A 15,976-nucleotide genomic window follows, 5' to 3' on the forward strand; every position below is an offset into this window, starting at 1 on the left:
AGACTTCTGTCATACCTACAAAAAGGGTCCGGGCTCGGCTTCCGGCTCCAGGCCTAACTCTCCACCTCAATCTGACACACAGACTAGTGCTGACTTGTTCGCTGCAACTGGCCTGGGCTGATAATCCGATGATACTCCAGGCATGGCTCCTTATCTATGATGGGTGACGGTCCGACTTTGCTGGATTTCATTACATGTTAATATCTCATATATCGCGCAGCTGGGTTGCCCGCTTGGGGGTAGCGTTGCTTCCCCCTATGGCATATGTCCGTTTATTTAATTCTTCTTGGGGTTTGTTATTTTTAAGTTTGAAGATATGTTCTACTACTATGTATAATTGGCTATTGGTGCTCTGCACTGCTGTTCAGAGATTTCCTGGGTTTTGCCTCTCCTGGGGTGCTGGGAGGCTGGGTGGTGGGTGGGGGATGGGTTGTGTGTTTTTTCTGTGGCTCATTTTCTTTTTTTTGTTTGATTGCGAGACTTATGGTATCGGCTTGTTTGATGACCACTCATTGCTTACGGTCTTTGACTTGACAATATGGCCGGGTTAGGTCTGCAGTCTGGTCCTTCCAGACTAACATTGATGTCATGGAATGTTCGTGGCTTGAACACCACGCGTAAACGTAAACAGGTCTTGCAATATGCTGACCGGCATAAAGTGGATGTTCTCTTCCTGCAGGAAACACACATGGTGCAGGCGGACACAGCTTCATTGGCAAGGGGTTGGGGTGCCCATAGAGTGTTTTCAACTTACAGTAGGTACGCATGCGGGGTTGCGATTCTGACACATAATCGGATTCCCTTTGTGGTCACAGATAGTAAGGTGGATGGCGAAGGCCGATATGTGATACTTTCCGGAGCGTTGTATGATTACAAGATTGCCTTCGTGGGGATCTATGGTCCTAATACTGATTCCCCGGCCTGTTTCCATGACCTGTACCTATCACTGCTCCACTCAAACATAGAGCTACTGGCGTTGGGGGGCGATTTCAATCTATTGATGGACCCTCGCAGGGATAGCACGTCTGCCTCCCCAGATCGCAAACCACTTGCCCGCGCGGCTGTAGAGGCTATATGTTCACATTTCTCATTGCTTGACATAGAGGCCAAACGGCACGCTAATGCCCCAGCTTTTACTCACCACTCCAGCAACCACCACACGAGCACCAGACTTGACTACTGGCTACTCTCTCCGTGCTTAGCGGGATGGGTGACTGATCTTTGCACACTTTCGCGCACTCTTTCTGACCACTCCCCTGTGGTATTGCAACTAGCGATCCCTAGGCTGGGCGGATATGAACGGCAGTGGCGTTTCCCTGGGAGAGCCTTAGCAGACCCGGTCTTTACTGAGGAGGTCCGTACTGCCATTGAGGACTATTTTGACATCAACACTGGCTCTGTGTCCACTTGGGCCACGTTGTGGGAGGGGTTTAAGGCCACCATAAGGGGGGTTTGCATCACCAAACATGTTGGAGCACTGCGTGAGATCCGTGCTACTCTGAATCGCCTTGAGACCGAGCTATTAACGGTTGAAAGTGAGATCCTTGCTGACCCTTCGCCAAGACGCGAGGATCGGCGTCTCGAGCTGCTACTGGAGTTCAGGGGAGTTTTTAGATGCCGAAAAAGCATTCGACACTCTAGAGTGGCCTTTTTTCTTGGAGGTAATGCGGAGGATGGGCATGCCCGCAATGTTTATTGCGACGGTGGGACTGCTGTATACTGCACCCACGGCTCGCATTCGCCTAAATGGCACCATCACTGACGGGTTCACACTCTCCAGGGGCACCCGACAAGGATGCCCCTTATCCCCACTCCTTTTCATCCTGGCGATGGACCCCCTGGTTCGACACTTCCAGGAGAAGCATCTCCACAGGGGGCTCCAATTCCGCACCGGCCCTTTATTGGTCTCGCTCTATGCGGACGATATGGTCCTATATGTCCGCACCCCGGAGGCCAACCTGCAGCCCCTATTGTCGGAGGTTGCTCGATTTGACGAATACTCGGGCCTCAAGGTCAACTGGCACAAATCACAACTATTTCCGCTCACCCCCGCCACCACACGGTGGCCTTGCTCCCTCCCATTGGAGCGGTGCGAGGACTCTATTAAATACCTTGGGATCCATGTACATCTCGACACTGTGTCCATCATTCGTCTGAACTACGGACAAGCCCTGGATTTTTTGGAAGATAACACGGACAGATGGCTCCGACTCCCTCTGTCTATGGCTGGCCGGATCGCCATTGTTAAGATGGTAGTTCTCCCCCGTTTTTTGTACCTTTTCAATAACATCCCAATCCCTCTAACCAAGGCTTTTTTCACACAACTACGCACTGCCCTGTTGCGATTGGTGTGGGGGGGTAAAAGCCCACGTGTAGCCTGGCGCACACTGACACTACCTTACGAGAGGGGTGGCTTTGGGGTCCCGGATTTTTATCTCTACTACTTGGTCGCCCAATGTTCGTACACCCACCCTTGGTACCATCCGGATGCCAGAATTCCGCATTTGAAACCTGAGGCTGATGCGGCGCTCCCGGTGTCACTTAACGCAGTCCTCCCCAAGGGTCTCCCTCGGGACCCGCACGACATACACCCGCTCACCACGACGGCCTGGGCTTGGGACAAGGTCAGGCGCTTACTACACATAGACACACTGTACTCCTCTGCCCTCCCTTTGCCCAACCCACACTGGCTCCCTATAACGGGCGAATCTGTGGTCCGTCGTTCGCTGTCCAAATTCCAGCTACTCACGATCGGTGACTTGTTCCCCGATGGTCATGCCTTCTCTATGACGGAGGACCCCCGCTTCACTGATCGAACATTTATGGATACTTTCATTCTCACGAGACTGCGTGCGATGTTGAGAGCTACATTTCCCACATTCCCCCTTCCGCCTGATGACAATCCTGCACTTACATTCATTATACAAAACAATTCAGGGGCTCACGTGGTGTCCAAACTCTACAAGTTGTGCTTGTCCTCTCTTCCATCGTCAGACGGGGTGGTGCGCGCTGCATGGGAGCATGATCTGGGCACGCAGATTTCGGACGACCAATGGGAGGCATGTTGTGCTATGACCAGGGAGGTCTCCATGAATAGTAGACACAAACTCATACACTTTTTTTGTTAAAGATATTTTTATTGAGAGAACAGAAAGATAGAAACAATAGAAGAGAAAGGGGGAGGAAAGCACATGAATTGTAAATCAAAGAAGTACCCACGCAGGGGCCAATGCAAAGGGCCGAGCAGCGGTAACCATAAGGAAGGGCTGAGCATTGTCATCACTCAGGGCAGGACAAAGGAGTTAAAAAAATAAAAAGTGCAAAAGTCAGCCCGGAAGAGCGTCAAGCCCTCTGCGGAATCCGGAGGGGAAAACCCATCCGGGTATCGGGCAAGTCTATCCAAGGCAGAGGCGGAGTCGACCAAGTCCATGCACGCCTCCATGTAGTTCGGCCATAAGAGAACCAACTCGCAGTGAGATCACAAAAATCAAAGCGTCCACATCCCCTTACAGAAAAGAAAAACAAACCCAAAACCCCCCCCTCCCGGAGGCTCCAACCTCCCCAATGCACCCATCCCCCCCGATGGTGGCAGCTAGACAACAACCTCTCACACAAGCACAGTTCACACCTGAAACAGATGCAAGGCACGTATAGTGGGCGGGCAGACCGCTGACGGCAACCCCCGAGAGAGAAAGCGGACCAGCGGGCCCCATCTGAAAGTAAAGTTCTTGAAGTTATTCCTAAAAATATCCGCCATACGCTCCACACTCAGCAGCCTCCACAACCTAGCAAACCAAAGGGACAGAGCTGGGGCCTCCTTCTTTTTCCATGCAGCAGCTAGAGTCAGTTTAGCCGCACCCAGACAGAGCCAAAGGATGTGTTTGTCAGCCCTGGTTTGGTGCTCCAGAAGCGGGTCCCGAAGGCCAAGGAGCACAAAGCCAATGGAATCTGGAATCGGGTAGCCCAGGATCTCCCTAATGTGAGACAAAATCTCCTCCCAATAAGGGCGTATGACGGGGCAATCCCACCAGATATGGCGAAAGTCCCCCAGGAGGCCACAGCCCCGCCAACATCTGTCAGAAGCGGAGGGAAAAATCTTGTGCAGTCGGGTCGGATACAGCTACCAATCTAGCATGGTCTTCATGTGTGCTTCTCTCAGATCGATTGAGTGGTTGAATGTGCGTAGATCTCGCCAAAGATGGGACCACTCGCCGTCGGAGATGTCGCACCCTAGATGCTCCTCCCACAAACCCATGTATCTAGGGCGAGGTGAGAGGGCCGTGGTTAACAACAAATCGCAGAGAAAGGAAATCACCCCCTTCATAGACGATGCGCGAGTAATATAGGATTCGAAATCCGTGGGAGGCCGCGTCGCAGCGTCCCTCACCTCAGGAGACAATGCCCAATGGAGCAGCTGGGCGTGCCGGTAGCGCTCAGTAGGTGGCACACCATAGTCACGCATGCAATTTTGGAAGGTGAGCGGCTCATAGCCATGAAACAAATGTGTAAGTGCGTGGCAGCCCCCCGCCTTCCACCCATTAAAGGGCCCCTCAACAAGAGCCGGCGGGAACGCTGGATTAAAATGGATAGGCGTGAAGGGGGAGGGAAAGGAGGTCCATCGTTCATCGGTAGAGACCGAGTCCCAGACCTTCAAAGTGGTGCTCGTAGGAGTGCTAATGTATGCGTTGCGAGGCCGATCCCCCTTCGCCTTCCAAACCAGGTCCCAAATAGAACGCCCCGCCACACTCCTGTCCATATGCAGCCAATGCTTTTCTGACTCCATTTGGGTCCATTCGGCCAATACCCGGAGTTGCGCCGCCTTGTAGTAAAGAAGCATGTCTGGAAGGCCAGCCCCACCCTTCTTCAAGGGTCGACGGAGCGTAAGAAAGGAGAGTCTAGCACGGCCCCCCTGCCAGATGTAACGCAGAACCATAGTCTTCAAACGTCGAAAGAAACCCCCGTCCAAGGGAATGGGGAGGGCTTGAAACAGATATAGAAGCTTGGGGAGCAGCGTCATCTTGACAGCATGCACGCGCCCGAGCCAAGAGATAAACATAGGTTTCCAGCGATTCAGCTCAGCTTGTATCTGAGTCAGCAGAGGAGGGAAGTTGGCTGCATACAGGGTGGCGACGGAGGAGGTCAGCTTAACCCCGAGATATTGAATGGAGGAGCCAGACCAGGCCAAGGGCGTGAGCGGTCGAATGCGCTCCACCTCAGAGGTCGAAAGCGTGAGATTGAGTATATATGATTTGCCGGGGTTCACCCGAAACCCCGCCACTGCTTCGAACTGGGACAGCACATCCTGCACCCGTGGAAGGGAAGTCCCGGGGTCGGCTAGCGACAAAAGGACATCATCAGCAAACAAAGATATTTTATGCTGTTCTCCTGAGAAGGGAAGGCCCATAATATCCGGGTCCTCCCGAACCCTAATGGCAAGAGGCTCTATGCTAAGCGCAAAAAGTAAGGGGGATAGGGGGCAACCCTGCCTTGTGCCTCGAGAATGAGCAAAAAATGGTGAGACGTGGCCATTCACCATGACCCTCGAACGCGGGCCCTGATAGTTGGCCCGAAGCATATCTATAAATTTGGAAGAAAAGCCAAAAGCATGTAGAGTACTAAAGAGAAAGTTCCAGTCCACCGGATCGAACGCCTTTTCAGCATCAAGGCCTAGCAGAACAGCTGGAATCTTAAAGCGTTCAGCTTTCTCAATCAGATGAATCAGCCGTCTGGTGTTGTCGTGGGTCTGACAACCCTTTATAAAGCCTGATTGATCCGGATGGATGAGAGCAGGCATTAGGTCCTTGAGTCGGGTAGCTAAGATAGAGGAATACAACTTGGCATCAAGGTTCAGAAGGGCTATGGGCCGGTAGGACTCACACTTGGAGGGGTCTTTTGGAATAATCGAAATCATAGCCTCCGCCAAAGTGCCCGAAGTGTGGCCCGCCTCCCTCATGGTGTTAAAAAGGAGCACCAAGCGGTCACACAACTCGGAAGCGAACGTCTGATAAAAGGCGGCCGTATAGCCGTCCGGGCCCAGGGCTTTTTGCGGTTTGAGGGACCGAATGGCCGAGAGCACCTCCTCCCTAGTAAACGGATCCTCCAGAAGCTCATTCCATTCCTTGGAGACCTGCAGTAGCGACAGGGCTTCCAAATATGCTTGCTGAGCGGCCGGCACTAGGCGGTCCGCCGAGTATAGTGCAGCATAGAAGTCGCCGAAGAGCTCTGCCTTGACCGCATCCCTGTGTTCCACCACCGCAGCAAGAGGGCGAAGAGTCTTTCTAGAAGGATTCTGCTTATGCGCAGTTTCCAACGCAGTCAACTCCGCCTCCAGCGCCTCCCTTTCCTCACGACAAAGCCTGTTCAGGGCGGAGTTAAAAGCAATGCACGTGCCCCACGTCGTCGCCTTGAAAGCGTCCCATTGGGTAAAGACCGAGGTGTCACCAATCGTATTCAACTAAAAAAACTCACCAATGGCCGCCCTAAGCTTCTTGCAGGATTCCTCATCCCACGTGAGGGATGCCGGGAAATACCACTTGCGATGGGGGGACGATTCTGGGGCCCAGGCCAGGCACGTCGCCAAAAGGCTATGATCCGAAACCGAAAGTGGAAAGATTTTGCTGTCGCGCAGGGCGCCCTGTAAAGACTGATGCACAAAAATATGGTCAAGACGGGAATATGTGTGGTGAACATGTGAATAGAACGTGTAGTCCCTAGTGCGGGGGTGGAGGGAGCGCCAGCTATCAATAAGGCCCAGACTTTACAAATCATCTCGCAGCTCCGGGGAAAAGAGACCCGTCTCCGTCCTCTGTTGATGTGAACAGTCAAGACTCTTATCCCAAACCAAGTTGAAATCCCCCATCACAATCAACGCCCCCTCTCCAAAGTCCCCAATCACACTCAGAAGATTCTCAAGGAACCCATGTTGCCCTGTATTCGGAGCATAAACCACCACCCAAGTGCAGAGCCTGCCCATGAGCATTCCCTTCACCATCAACCACCTCCCCTCCTTGTCCCCCCGCACCCCCACAGGCTGAAACTGGAGGGCAGATCTGAACAAAAGCGCAACTCCACGGTGCTTAGTAGTGGCTGAGGATCTATAAATCAGAGGATACTGCCTGTGCTTGAGCCTGGACTCATCTTTGCGGGCCAAATGAGTCTCCTGCAGGCCCACCACATCTAGCTGATGATCTAAAATATACTTCCAAACTTTCTGGCGCTTTTGAGGAGAATTAAGGCCTTTAACGTTCCAAGAGCCTATCGTGACAGGCAACATCAAGACCAACTACCCCCCTTAGCGCTCCAGTCAATGCATCCCAACTCAAAGTACAAACCATACACACCACTGCCATACCAGGTCCCCATCCACCACCACCGGGATCCATCCCCAACAAGCCCACCAGAACCCACAGGAGCCTCAAACACAAACCATAAAAAGGGGAAAGCAAAAAGTAGAAAAAGAACAATGAAAACCGGACATGACCGTAAGGGTCGGGGGTAGAAGACCCAGGTAATGCCCCCCCCCCCCCGAGTCCAGGGTCGGGGTAACCCTCCATTGGAGAACTGTCCCACAGAGTACCTGAGGTGGTAGAGCCCCCCGGCTCCCACGGGCCGCTGTTGAGGGGGCCTAAGCCGCCGAGGAGCTGTCCACTCGGCTCGATTCAGTCACCTGGGCCACCGAGGCCAAAGCGTCTCCCCTTTCACTCTGGCTCCCTGCCGGGGATGGCCCCTCCGCTGCGCCATGCCGGCCCACTCTCTGCCAAGGCGGGGATCGGGAACGGCGACGTCTTCTTGGCGAGGCGCTGGCGTCCGCCGACGCAGATGTCTCCTCCATGCCAAGCAAGTCCCTGGCGGCCGACACTGTTCGCACTTGTACCAGTCTATTTTGCCACCGGAAGATCAGCCGAAAGGGGTGACCCCAGGAATAGGACACCCCGTGCTCCCTCAGGAAGGCCTTGACTGGGCGGAAGTCTCGTCGCTTTTGCAGGGTGGAGGCCGCCAGATCTTGGAAAAGTTGTGGGCTGTGCCCACGAAAAAGCAGATTGTTAGTATCTCTCGCCTTCCGCAGGATCGTCTCCTTCAGCTGAAAGTCGTGGACACAAACCAAGATATCGGGAGGCGGCGAGCGCGCGCCACGCGGCAGGCCTACCCGATGGACTCTGTCCATCCTGACTTCATTGCGATCGTCCTCCGCCAAAATGTGCAAAAAGAGGGCCTCCACATATTCCCGCAGGTTTCCTCCGTCTCCATCCCACGGCACCGCTCTTATTCGAATGTTATTGCGACGGGACCTGTTTTCCAAGTCCTCGCAGTGGGTCTGGAGGTCCAGATTCTGCTCACGAAGCTGGAGCAAGTCTTGCTGCAGTTGATGGACATCTCCACTGAGGCCCAAGTCATGGTCCTCCAGGGTCGCCACCCGCTCGCCGATGCCGTCCACATCACGGCGGACCTCCCTGAGGTCGGAGGCTAATTGTGCTTTCAGCTCCATGATGTCCTCCTTGATGGAGGAGAACAGTTCAATCAGGAAGGCCTTTGTGACCGGGCCATCAGCATCGTCTTTGGTCGGTGACTTGCTAGGACCGGGGGGTGATCCAGATGCCCCCTTACCGGGACCTTCCTTCCCCGATTTAGTCAGGCGATTCCTCGTCGACATGATGCGACGCCCCAGCGCAGACGGTGATAGGCAAGATGGCACCACCTCTCCGCCCGTTCGTCGTCTGCGCTGTCCAGCAAAGCTCCAGACAGGATGGCACCTCCTCGTCATCTCCGAATTGCCAGCTAGGACACCGGAATCACAGGCAGCCCGTCGCATTCCCAATGCGGGGGACTCACACAGAAGCGCTACACTCGAACACTTGCCAGAGTTCCGAGTCCCCTCTAGTGAAGAGTCGATGCCGTCCAGACAGAGCCCCGTAGGCCGCTCCGGTGCAAGTGCGTCACCAAAGTAACACCTCGGCCAAGTCCGCCGTCCCGTGTCGTAGCTCGACGGGAGAAGGGACAAACCAATGCAGGACGCCTCGGCGAACCCAAGAGAGCCGAAAGCCGGTGCTGAAATCACCCCAATATCGCTAAACAAAGCTATGAAGGGCTCGGGGTGCCGGAGGAGCTCGCAGGCACGTCTTACTCCGTCGCCATCTTGGCCACGCCCCCAAACTCATACACTTTAAATTCCAGCGAAGGATGTATCACACACCAGCACTTGCTCACAGAATTGATGCCAATAGACCCCATGTCTGCCCCAAATGCAGCGCCCCGCAGGCGGACTTCGCACACTTGTCCTGGACTTGCCCGAGACTCCACACTTACTGGGTAGAGATACACAAGATTTTGGGTGACATATTGGGTATGCCGTTGACTGTTACACCGGAAATTGCGCTGCTGGGCTATGTGGCAAATTTCCCCCGCAAACTTCGTAAGTTGGCGTCCATTTGCTTCCTCCTGGCCAAGAGGGATGTGGCACTGCTCTGGTGCGCACGACGCGCCCCGACAATCACCTCGTGGCTTGGGAGTGTGGCTTACTGCAATGTGAATAGTGTGGAATATTCGGAACAACTCCCAACCTCTTCCCGCCCAACAGACATCTGGGGTCCATACCGCCAATACATTGAGAAACTGACTCAAGAAACGCCATCTCAGTCACTTCATCCTAACACACCAACTGGGGTGGGCTAGTGCAAGGGGGGTTCCTTCGCTGTACCTGATATTGTATGGACACTAGTGCGGTATGCCCTTCGACACACGAGGCCAGGCTCTGGACATTTGGTGGCACATTGCCCTTTGAGGCTCCTGGGGTGTGTTGCCTGACATTCATGGAGGTTTTATTGTGCTTGCTCTGTCCTCCGGCCCTTCTTGTTAACACTCAGATGTATGGGCTGCAATGTGCCGCCCGGGACCGGGTTGTGTGGTACTTGATGTTGTCTGCTGTGTCTGGACTAGGGATGTTGTCCAATGTGGTGGTTGACACCTCACAAGCTGACTTGCTGTATTGGTCTTGCAATCTCGTAGATATGATTTTTGTTTCTTTTTTTTGCTTTCAACTTTTGTGATATCCATTATGTTCTTTGTGAATTGCTGTTGCCTTATCAAAAAATACTCACCTTGTGTCATACTCTATGTTCAAACTCGCAATCCTACTGGGTACACCAGTGTTTTACTTGCAATGTTCTGTATGGTACCCGATGTCCTTTTATACTTTTTTTTTTTTTTTTTTTTGGTGTAAGATCTTTATTGCACTTTCCACAGTAAAAAAATACATTCAAGTCGCCTACAACCGCAACGGGCCGGCTACATGTACACACAGTAGATAAAGATGGCGTTAGTTGTACACAGCCCATCAGCCGACATCCAGCGGACCGGCGGCATTTTGTTTGAAGACCTCAGATATGTCGGTCAGTGCTATACTTGATTACTAGCTTGTCAGTGTTCTTACTTTTTCCCATTTTCCGCTTAAATTAACTAAACATAACAATATACTACCCAACTTGTCTTTGTCCTCTAGCTACAAGTGCTCTGCATCACAGCATCCTCCCTCCTCAATACCATTGTACCATACAGTTTTCTACCTTATGCCGTTATTCGTAGACTGAAACGTTAGCCGTTGTCCGCTTCCGATTCTGTCGTGCCATGTTCTAGCAAATAGGCACGTAAAAACTCCCAATAGTCTTTGGGCCGAGACCTGACCGGCAACTCTTCCTCGTATGTGTTGAGCGTGTCCCGACAATATGTCATATCCTCTAGCCAGTGCTTTACCTTCGGGCCCCTCCTGCTGTTCCAGTGGAGGGATACCCTTCTTTTGGCCAACAATAGTGCAACAGCACAGAATTTGCGTTTCAAAGCTCTTAGTTGTGGAACAATACCCAACAGACAGACTTTCGCCTCACACATCATGGAAACTCCAAGCATTTCATTCAGAACTTGTATGACCTGTTCCCAGTATCCCGCTACTTTACGACAGTGCCATGCTAGATGCATGAAGTCCGCATCTTCTTGGTTACACCGGCAACATTGTGAGTCCTCCCTCAAGCCGTATTTGTGCAGTCGTTGAGGCGTATAGTATACCTGGTGTAGGTACTTATAATGAATGATTTTTAAGTTACCGTTTGGTGTCAGCATGCTAGTAAGCATACAAGAAGCAGCCCATTCTTCATCAGTTAGAGGTGCCTCCAAACCAGCACTCCATTTGTCCTTAGCTTTGTTCGTATTTCCCCCCACCGCACCCTGTATGCTTGCGTATAATTTGGGTACCAAGTGAGAAGCCGTGGGCGTAGTGAGTAGTTGTAATGGTGCAAGTGTTTTTGGCTCTTCTGGGTGTGTAGGATAGTGTTCCTGAAGTGCCCTCTGTAGCCTGTAGTAGTTAAAACTGAAAAGTGGGGATGGGTTGCTGATGTATTGTAACTTGTCCAGGTTCTGAAAACCACCATTCACATACATGTCACCCAGTGTGTCTATACCAGCCCGTTTCAACAGATCCATGCCAACTTGCTCCTGTGTAACCGAGATGGCCGGGTGGTGTGCCAGTGGAAGTGCAGGTGCGTAGAGTGGTAGACTGTCTGCCGCCTTTCCCATCAATCTCCACGCCTCCGCGGTAGTGTTAACCGGATAAATATCCTGGTTGTGTAACCTAGGGCGTTTATGTGGTAGTATGTTAGCCAGAGGGATCGGGTCGGCATCGCCCGCTTCCACAGCCACATGTGTCAAAAAGGGTATGTCGTGGTACCAGTAGTGTGCGAATTGCGCCTGTGCGCATAAATAGTAAAGATAGAAGTCTGGAACCTTGAAACCACCCCTAGCATATGGCAGTATCATGGTGCGCAGTTCCATCCTCGCCTGTTTCCCCGCCCAAAGCAAAGTAAGCACCAGCGTATTAATATTTCGGAGTACTGCAGCTGGAGGTTTTATCGGGATATTGTTGAATAAATATAGGAACTTGGGCAGTAGTACCATTTTGACGATCGCGGCCCTGTCCGCCAGGGATAGAGGAAGTCTATTCCATTTCTTAATTTTATCTTCAAGGGACGCTATGGCTCTTCCGTAATTAGTCCGGATAACCAATTCAGGATCTCTATGGAACCATATTCCTAAATATTTCGTTGGTTCTTCCTGCCATTCTAGCGGGTAGTCTAAGTGTGTCGGGCGAGTGCTGTCCGTCAGAGACAAGATAAGGGATTTATCCCAGTTGATCTGCAATCCGGATTGTTGACCGAATTTTATGTATTCCCTTAAAAGCGGATTTAAGTGCTGTTCTGGATTCTCAACATACAACACCATGTCATCTGCATATAATGAGATGTGTATGGGGCGTGTAGGCATTTGTAGTGCAGAGTAGTGATGGTGTTGCCGGATTTTACAAGCTAGCGGCTCCAAGATTAATGCAAATAACATCGGCGAGAGTGGGCAGCCCTGCCTGGTGCCCCGGCAAATCTGAATGGGTTCCGAAATATACCTGTTCACTCTAATGCGTGCCGTAAGGGTTTGTGTACAACATTGATATCCATCCTAGAAAGATAGGGGGAAATCCCATGCGCACCAGAACTGCCTGAATGAAGGACCAGCCAATAGTGTCGAATGCCTTAGCAGCGTCAAGCAACACTGCCACAGCCTTCGTCTCAGGAGCTAGATAATGTGCCAATGCAAACAATGTGTGGGTGTTATGTGTGGTGGCCCTATCAGGAATAAATCCGGATTGATCAGGTCTTATTAATAGGGGCATAAGCGGTTTCAGCCTGTCGGCCAGCAGACTAGCTATGATTTTTGTATCTACATTCAATAGCGAAAGGGGGCGATATGAATCACACTTGTCTTCTTCCATGCCCGGCTTTAAGAGCGTAATGAGCAAGGCTTCCCTCAAAGACGCTGGCAGCGTCTGGGCCTCATGTGCTGCCCCATACAGCCGCACCAAGTGCGGGGCGAGCAAGTCTGCATACATTTTATAAAATTCCGCTACGAAGCCATCAGGCCCCGGCGCCTTGCTATTAGGTAAACGCTTAATGGTATCTGTGACTTCTTCCACTGTTATAGGGCGCGCTAAGTATTCCCTATGCCCATCCGCTAGCCATGCTATCTCCACATCCTCCATATACGCTAGTAAGTCTGCCTGCGAGGGTGACGGGCGCGCCTTGTAAAGCGTGCCATATGTAGTCATAAATTCTTTCATTATCCCCTTGATGTCTTTAATCACCTCTCCGGTTGGAGTACAAATGGATGTTATATTTTGTGGCGTTTTCCCTGAGCATATTTTATCAGCCAGCGCTCTGCCCGGCCTGCCCCCCTCTCCATAGCGCCGAGCGGTCGCTCGCTTAGACACATATTGAAGTTCGTCTGATGCAAATTTTCTATGTTCCGTCAACAGAGCTTGAATGTCCCCCAGTACTTTGGTGTCCCCTGTCTGCGTGTACGTCTGGTCCAGTGCTTGTATGGCCTTCTCTCGTGTGTGTAGTTGTTGTCGTATATCCTTGAGGATGCTTGAAGTTGTACTAATACACACTCCCCTAATTGTGGCCTTAAAGGCCTCCCAAAGCAAACCCGGATCCTCAGTCGTCGGGCCGTTCAGATCAAAATAATCAACTATCGCTGTATGTATTGTGGTAACATACAGGGGGTCTCTCAACGCAGCTGCATTGAAGCACCAAGTGAAAGGTGGTGGCTCATACTGTGGGATATCAACTTCCAGCATTACCGGATTGTGATCGGACAGTGTTCGCGGTAAGTGTTTGATACATGCAACCCAAGTCAATATTCTTGCGTACCCTACCAGTAGTCCAGCCTGGACCAACTGTTGTTCGCCGCGTTAACGTGTGTCGCTGCTGTCACCCCCGGGTTACCAACCCTCCACAAATCCACCATCCGCAGGTCCTCCATGGCATCCTGCAGCATTGTCCTTGCATTCCCATGGTGTTCTAACGTGTGTGTCGCCCTGTCTAGAGTGTCCTGCAGTGTCACGTTAAAATCGCCTCCCCATATTACGTGATCCATCTGTAGGTCAGCGACGGTGTGCCATACACTACTGAAAAACCCCGGGTCATCTACGTTAGGGCCATACGTATTCACCAATAGTATCCACCGTCGTCTAACCGTACCTGCCACAACCACGCTCCTCCCCTCTGTATCTCTGTGTACGTTTGTAATCTCAAAGTTTGTCCCCTTCCTTATTAAAATGCTCACCCCCCTGGAGTAAGATGAGTAATCCGAGCTGGTTACAGATTCAGCCCATCTAGTGCCCAATGTGGATGTGCTGTCGCGTGCCAAGTGCGTTTCCTGTAGGAAAACTATGTTAATATGCAATCGGTCAAAATATGTAAACATCTGCCTGATCATTTTCGGGTTGCCTAGGCCCCGGACATTCCATGTTAGGAATTTCAGCGTACTATTACGCGACATGAGCGTGTGTGTGGATGGCATCCATGTTCGTCAGGTGTCGTCCCGGCCTCTGGTGGTATAGGTCTGCAGTGCCACATAATACAGAAATCAAAAGCAACAATGGTATAGGCTGAAGTAAATCATTATCCGCATAGTATTTCATGACTAAGGAGTTTGCCATGCTTCTCAGACACAGAGGTTGTAGCTGAATAGATCCCGGAATCCCTGCCCTCCCCCCTCCCACTTTAGCACCCAAACTTTGCCAAAGCCATCCCTGAACAACTGTTAACTCTAGTAGAAAACACGTCTTGGGGCGCACCCTCAGGGGGGTGTCTCCAGGTTCACACATCTCCATCCACATAGTGGACGTGGACAGACGCCTGCGTAAACATCAATTTAGTGCATATACAAATCCTTCTCTCACCCTCCAATCCGCCAAACAGAAATAACGGTGTTATACGGTGCAAACATAGTCCTCCAGATCCACCACAGCACTGTGACTGAAGATATCAGTGATTCGGAATCATGTTACTCACACACCCCTGCAAATCAGATAGGCAGTTCGATGACTTGTGCAGGTAAAGTGTCTGCCAGAGGCACCCAGCCTACCTCCCGTGCCATGAGGCCTGCGCCACACCCTCCCACTGTTGTCTGCTCTCCAGATACTCACTGCGCAAATGTTCCTCCAGCGACATACCGCTATTGAAGCCTGTACTCACAGTATGTTCGTAATTACACCGCCATGCCACTGTCCATTGCAGTTGCGGTCGTCGTGTTTCTCAGTAGTTCCCAGATTCGGCTTTAGTGACTGCAGGCCAGTGTCTTTCTCGTGAGTTCCGTAGCGCAGTCTAGAATTGTCACGAACAGAGTCGATCATTCCACATCACTCGTCGGTTCATTCCGATCTTGATCTTTCCGCCGCTTCCCTTGTTTCTTGATATAATCTTGTGCTGCCTGCACTGTTTGTAGTATAACCGGCTTCCCTACATTAGTGATTTTGAGTTTCGCCGGGTATAGCATGGCGTACTCCAGACCAAGTTCTCGCAACTTCTTTTTCACCGGAGCGAATTCCTTCCGCGCCAGTTGTTGCGCCATGGTGTGATCAGGGTAGAACTCCAGAGTGTTTCCCTGATGAGTAATCTTACCCATTTCTCTGGCCAGCCGTAGGATCGTGTCTCTATCTCAATAATTGAGCATGCGGGCTATGATCATGCGCGGGGCAGCGCCAGGTTTCGGTACAGGTGCCAGAGATCGATGCGCGCGTTCTACCAAGAACACCGAGGACAGTTTTCCTGAGCCAAAGATCTCTCTCATTAGTGTCTCGATGTAGGCGTCCATTTTCCCCGTGTTTGTGGATTCCGGCAGGCCAGAAATCCGGACATTATTGCGCCTGGACCTGGCTTCCTGGTCCTCCACCCTGGCTCGTAGGCTCTCTACCGTTTTTTCCAGGCCACCGCAGGTCTTCGACGTGGTTCTGTGGTCGTCCTCCACCCTGGAAATCCGCTGTTCTGCCTCCACGATTCGCTCGTCGTGTTTTTCAATCTTCGCCGCCATATTGTCAACCCTCTGCATCACATTATCCAGTTTGCCATTCATCTCCTGCAGGCTCTGCTGGATCGCTCGT

Source organism: Lissotriton vulgaris, chromosome 11, assembly GCF_964263255.1.
Source record: "Lissotriton vulgaris chromosome 11, aLisVul1.2, whole genome shotgun sequence".
Lineage (NCBI taxonomy): Eukaryota > Metazoa > Chordata > Amphibia > Caudata > Salamandridae > Lissotriton > Lissotriton vulgaris.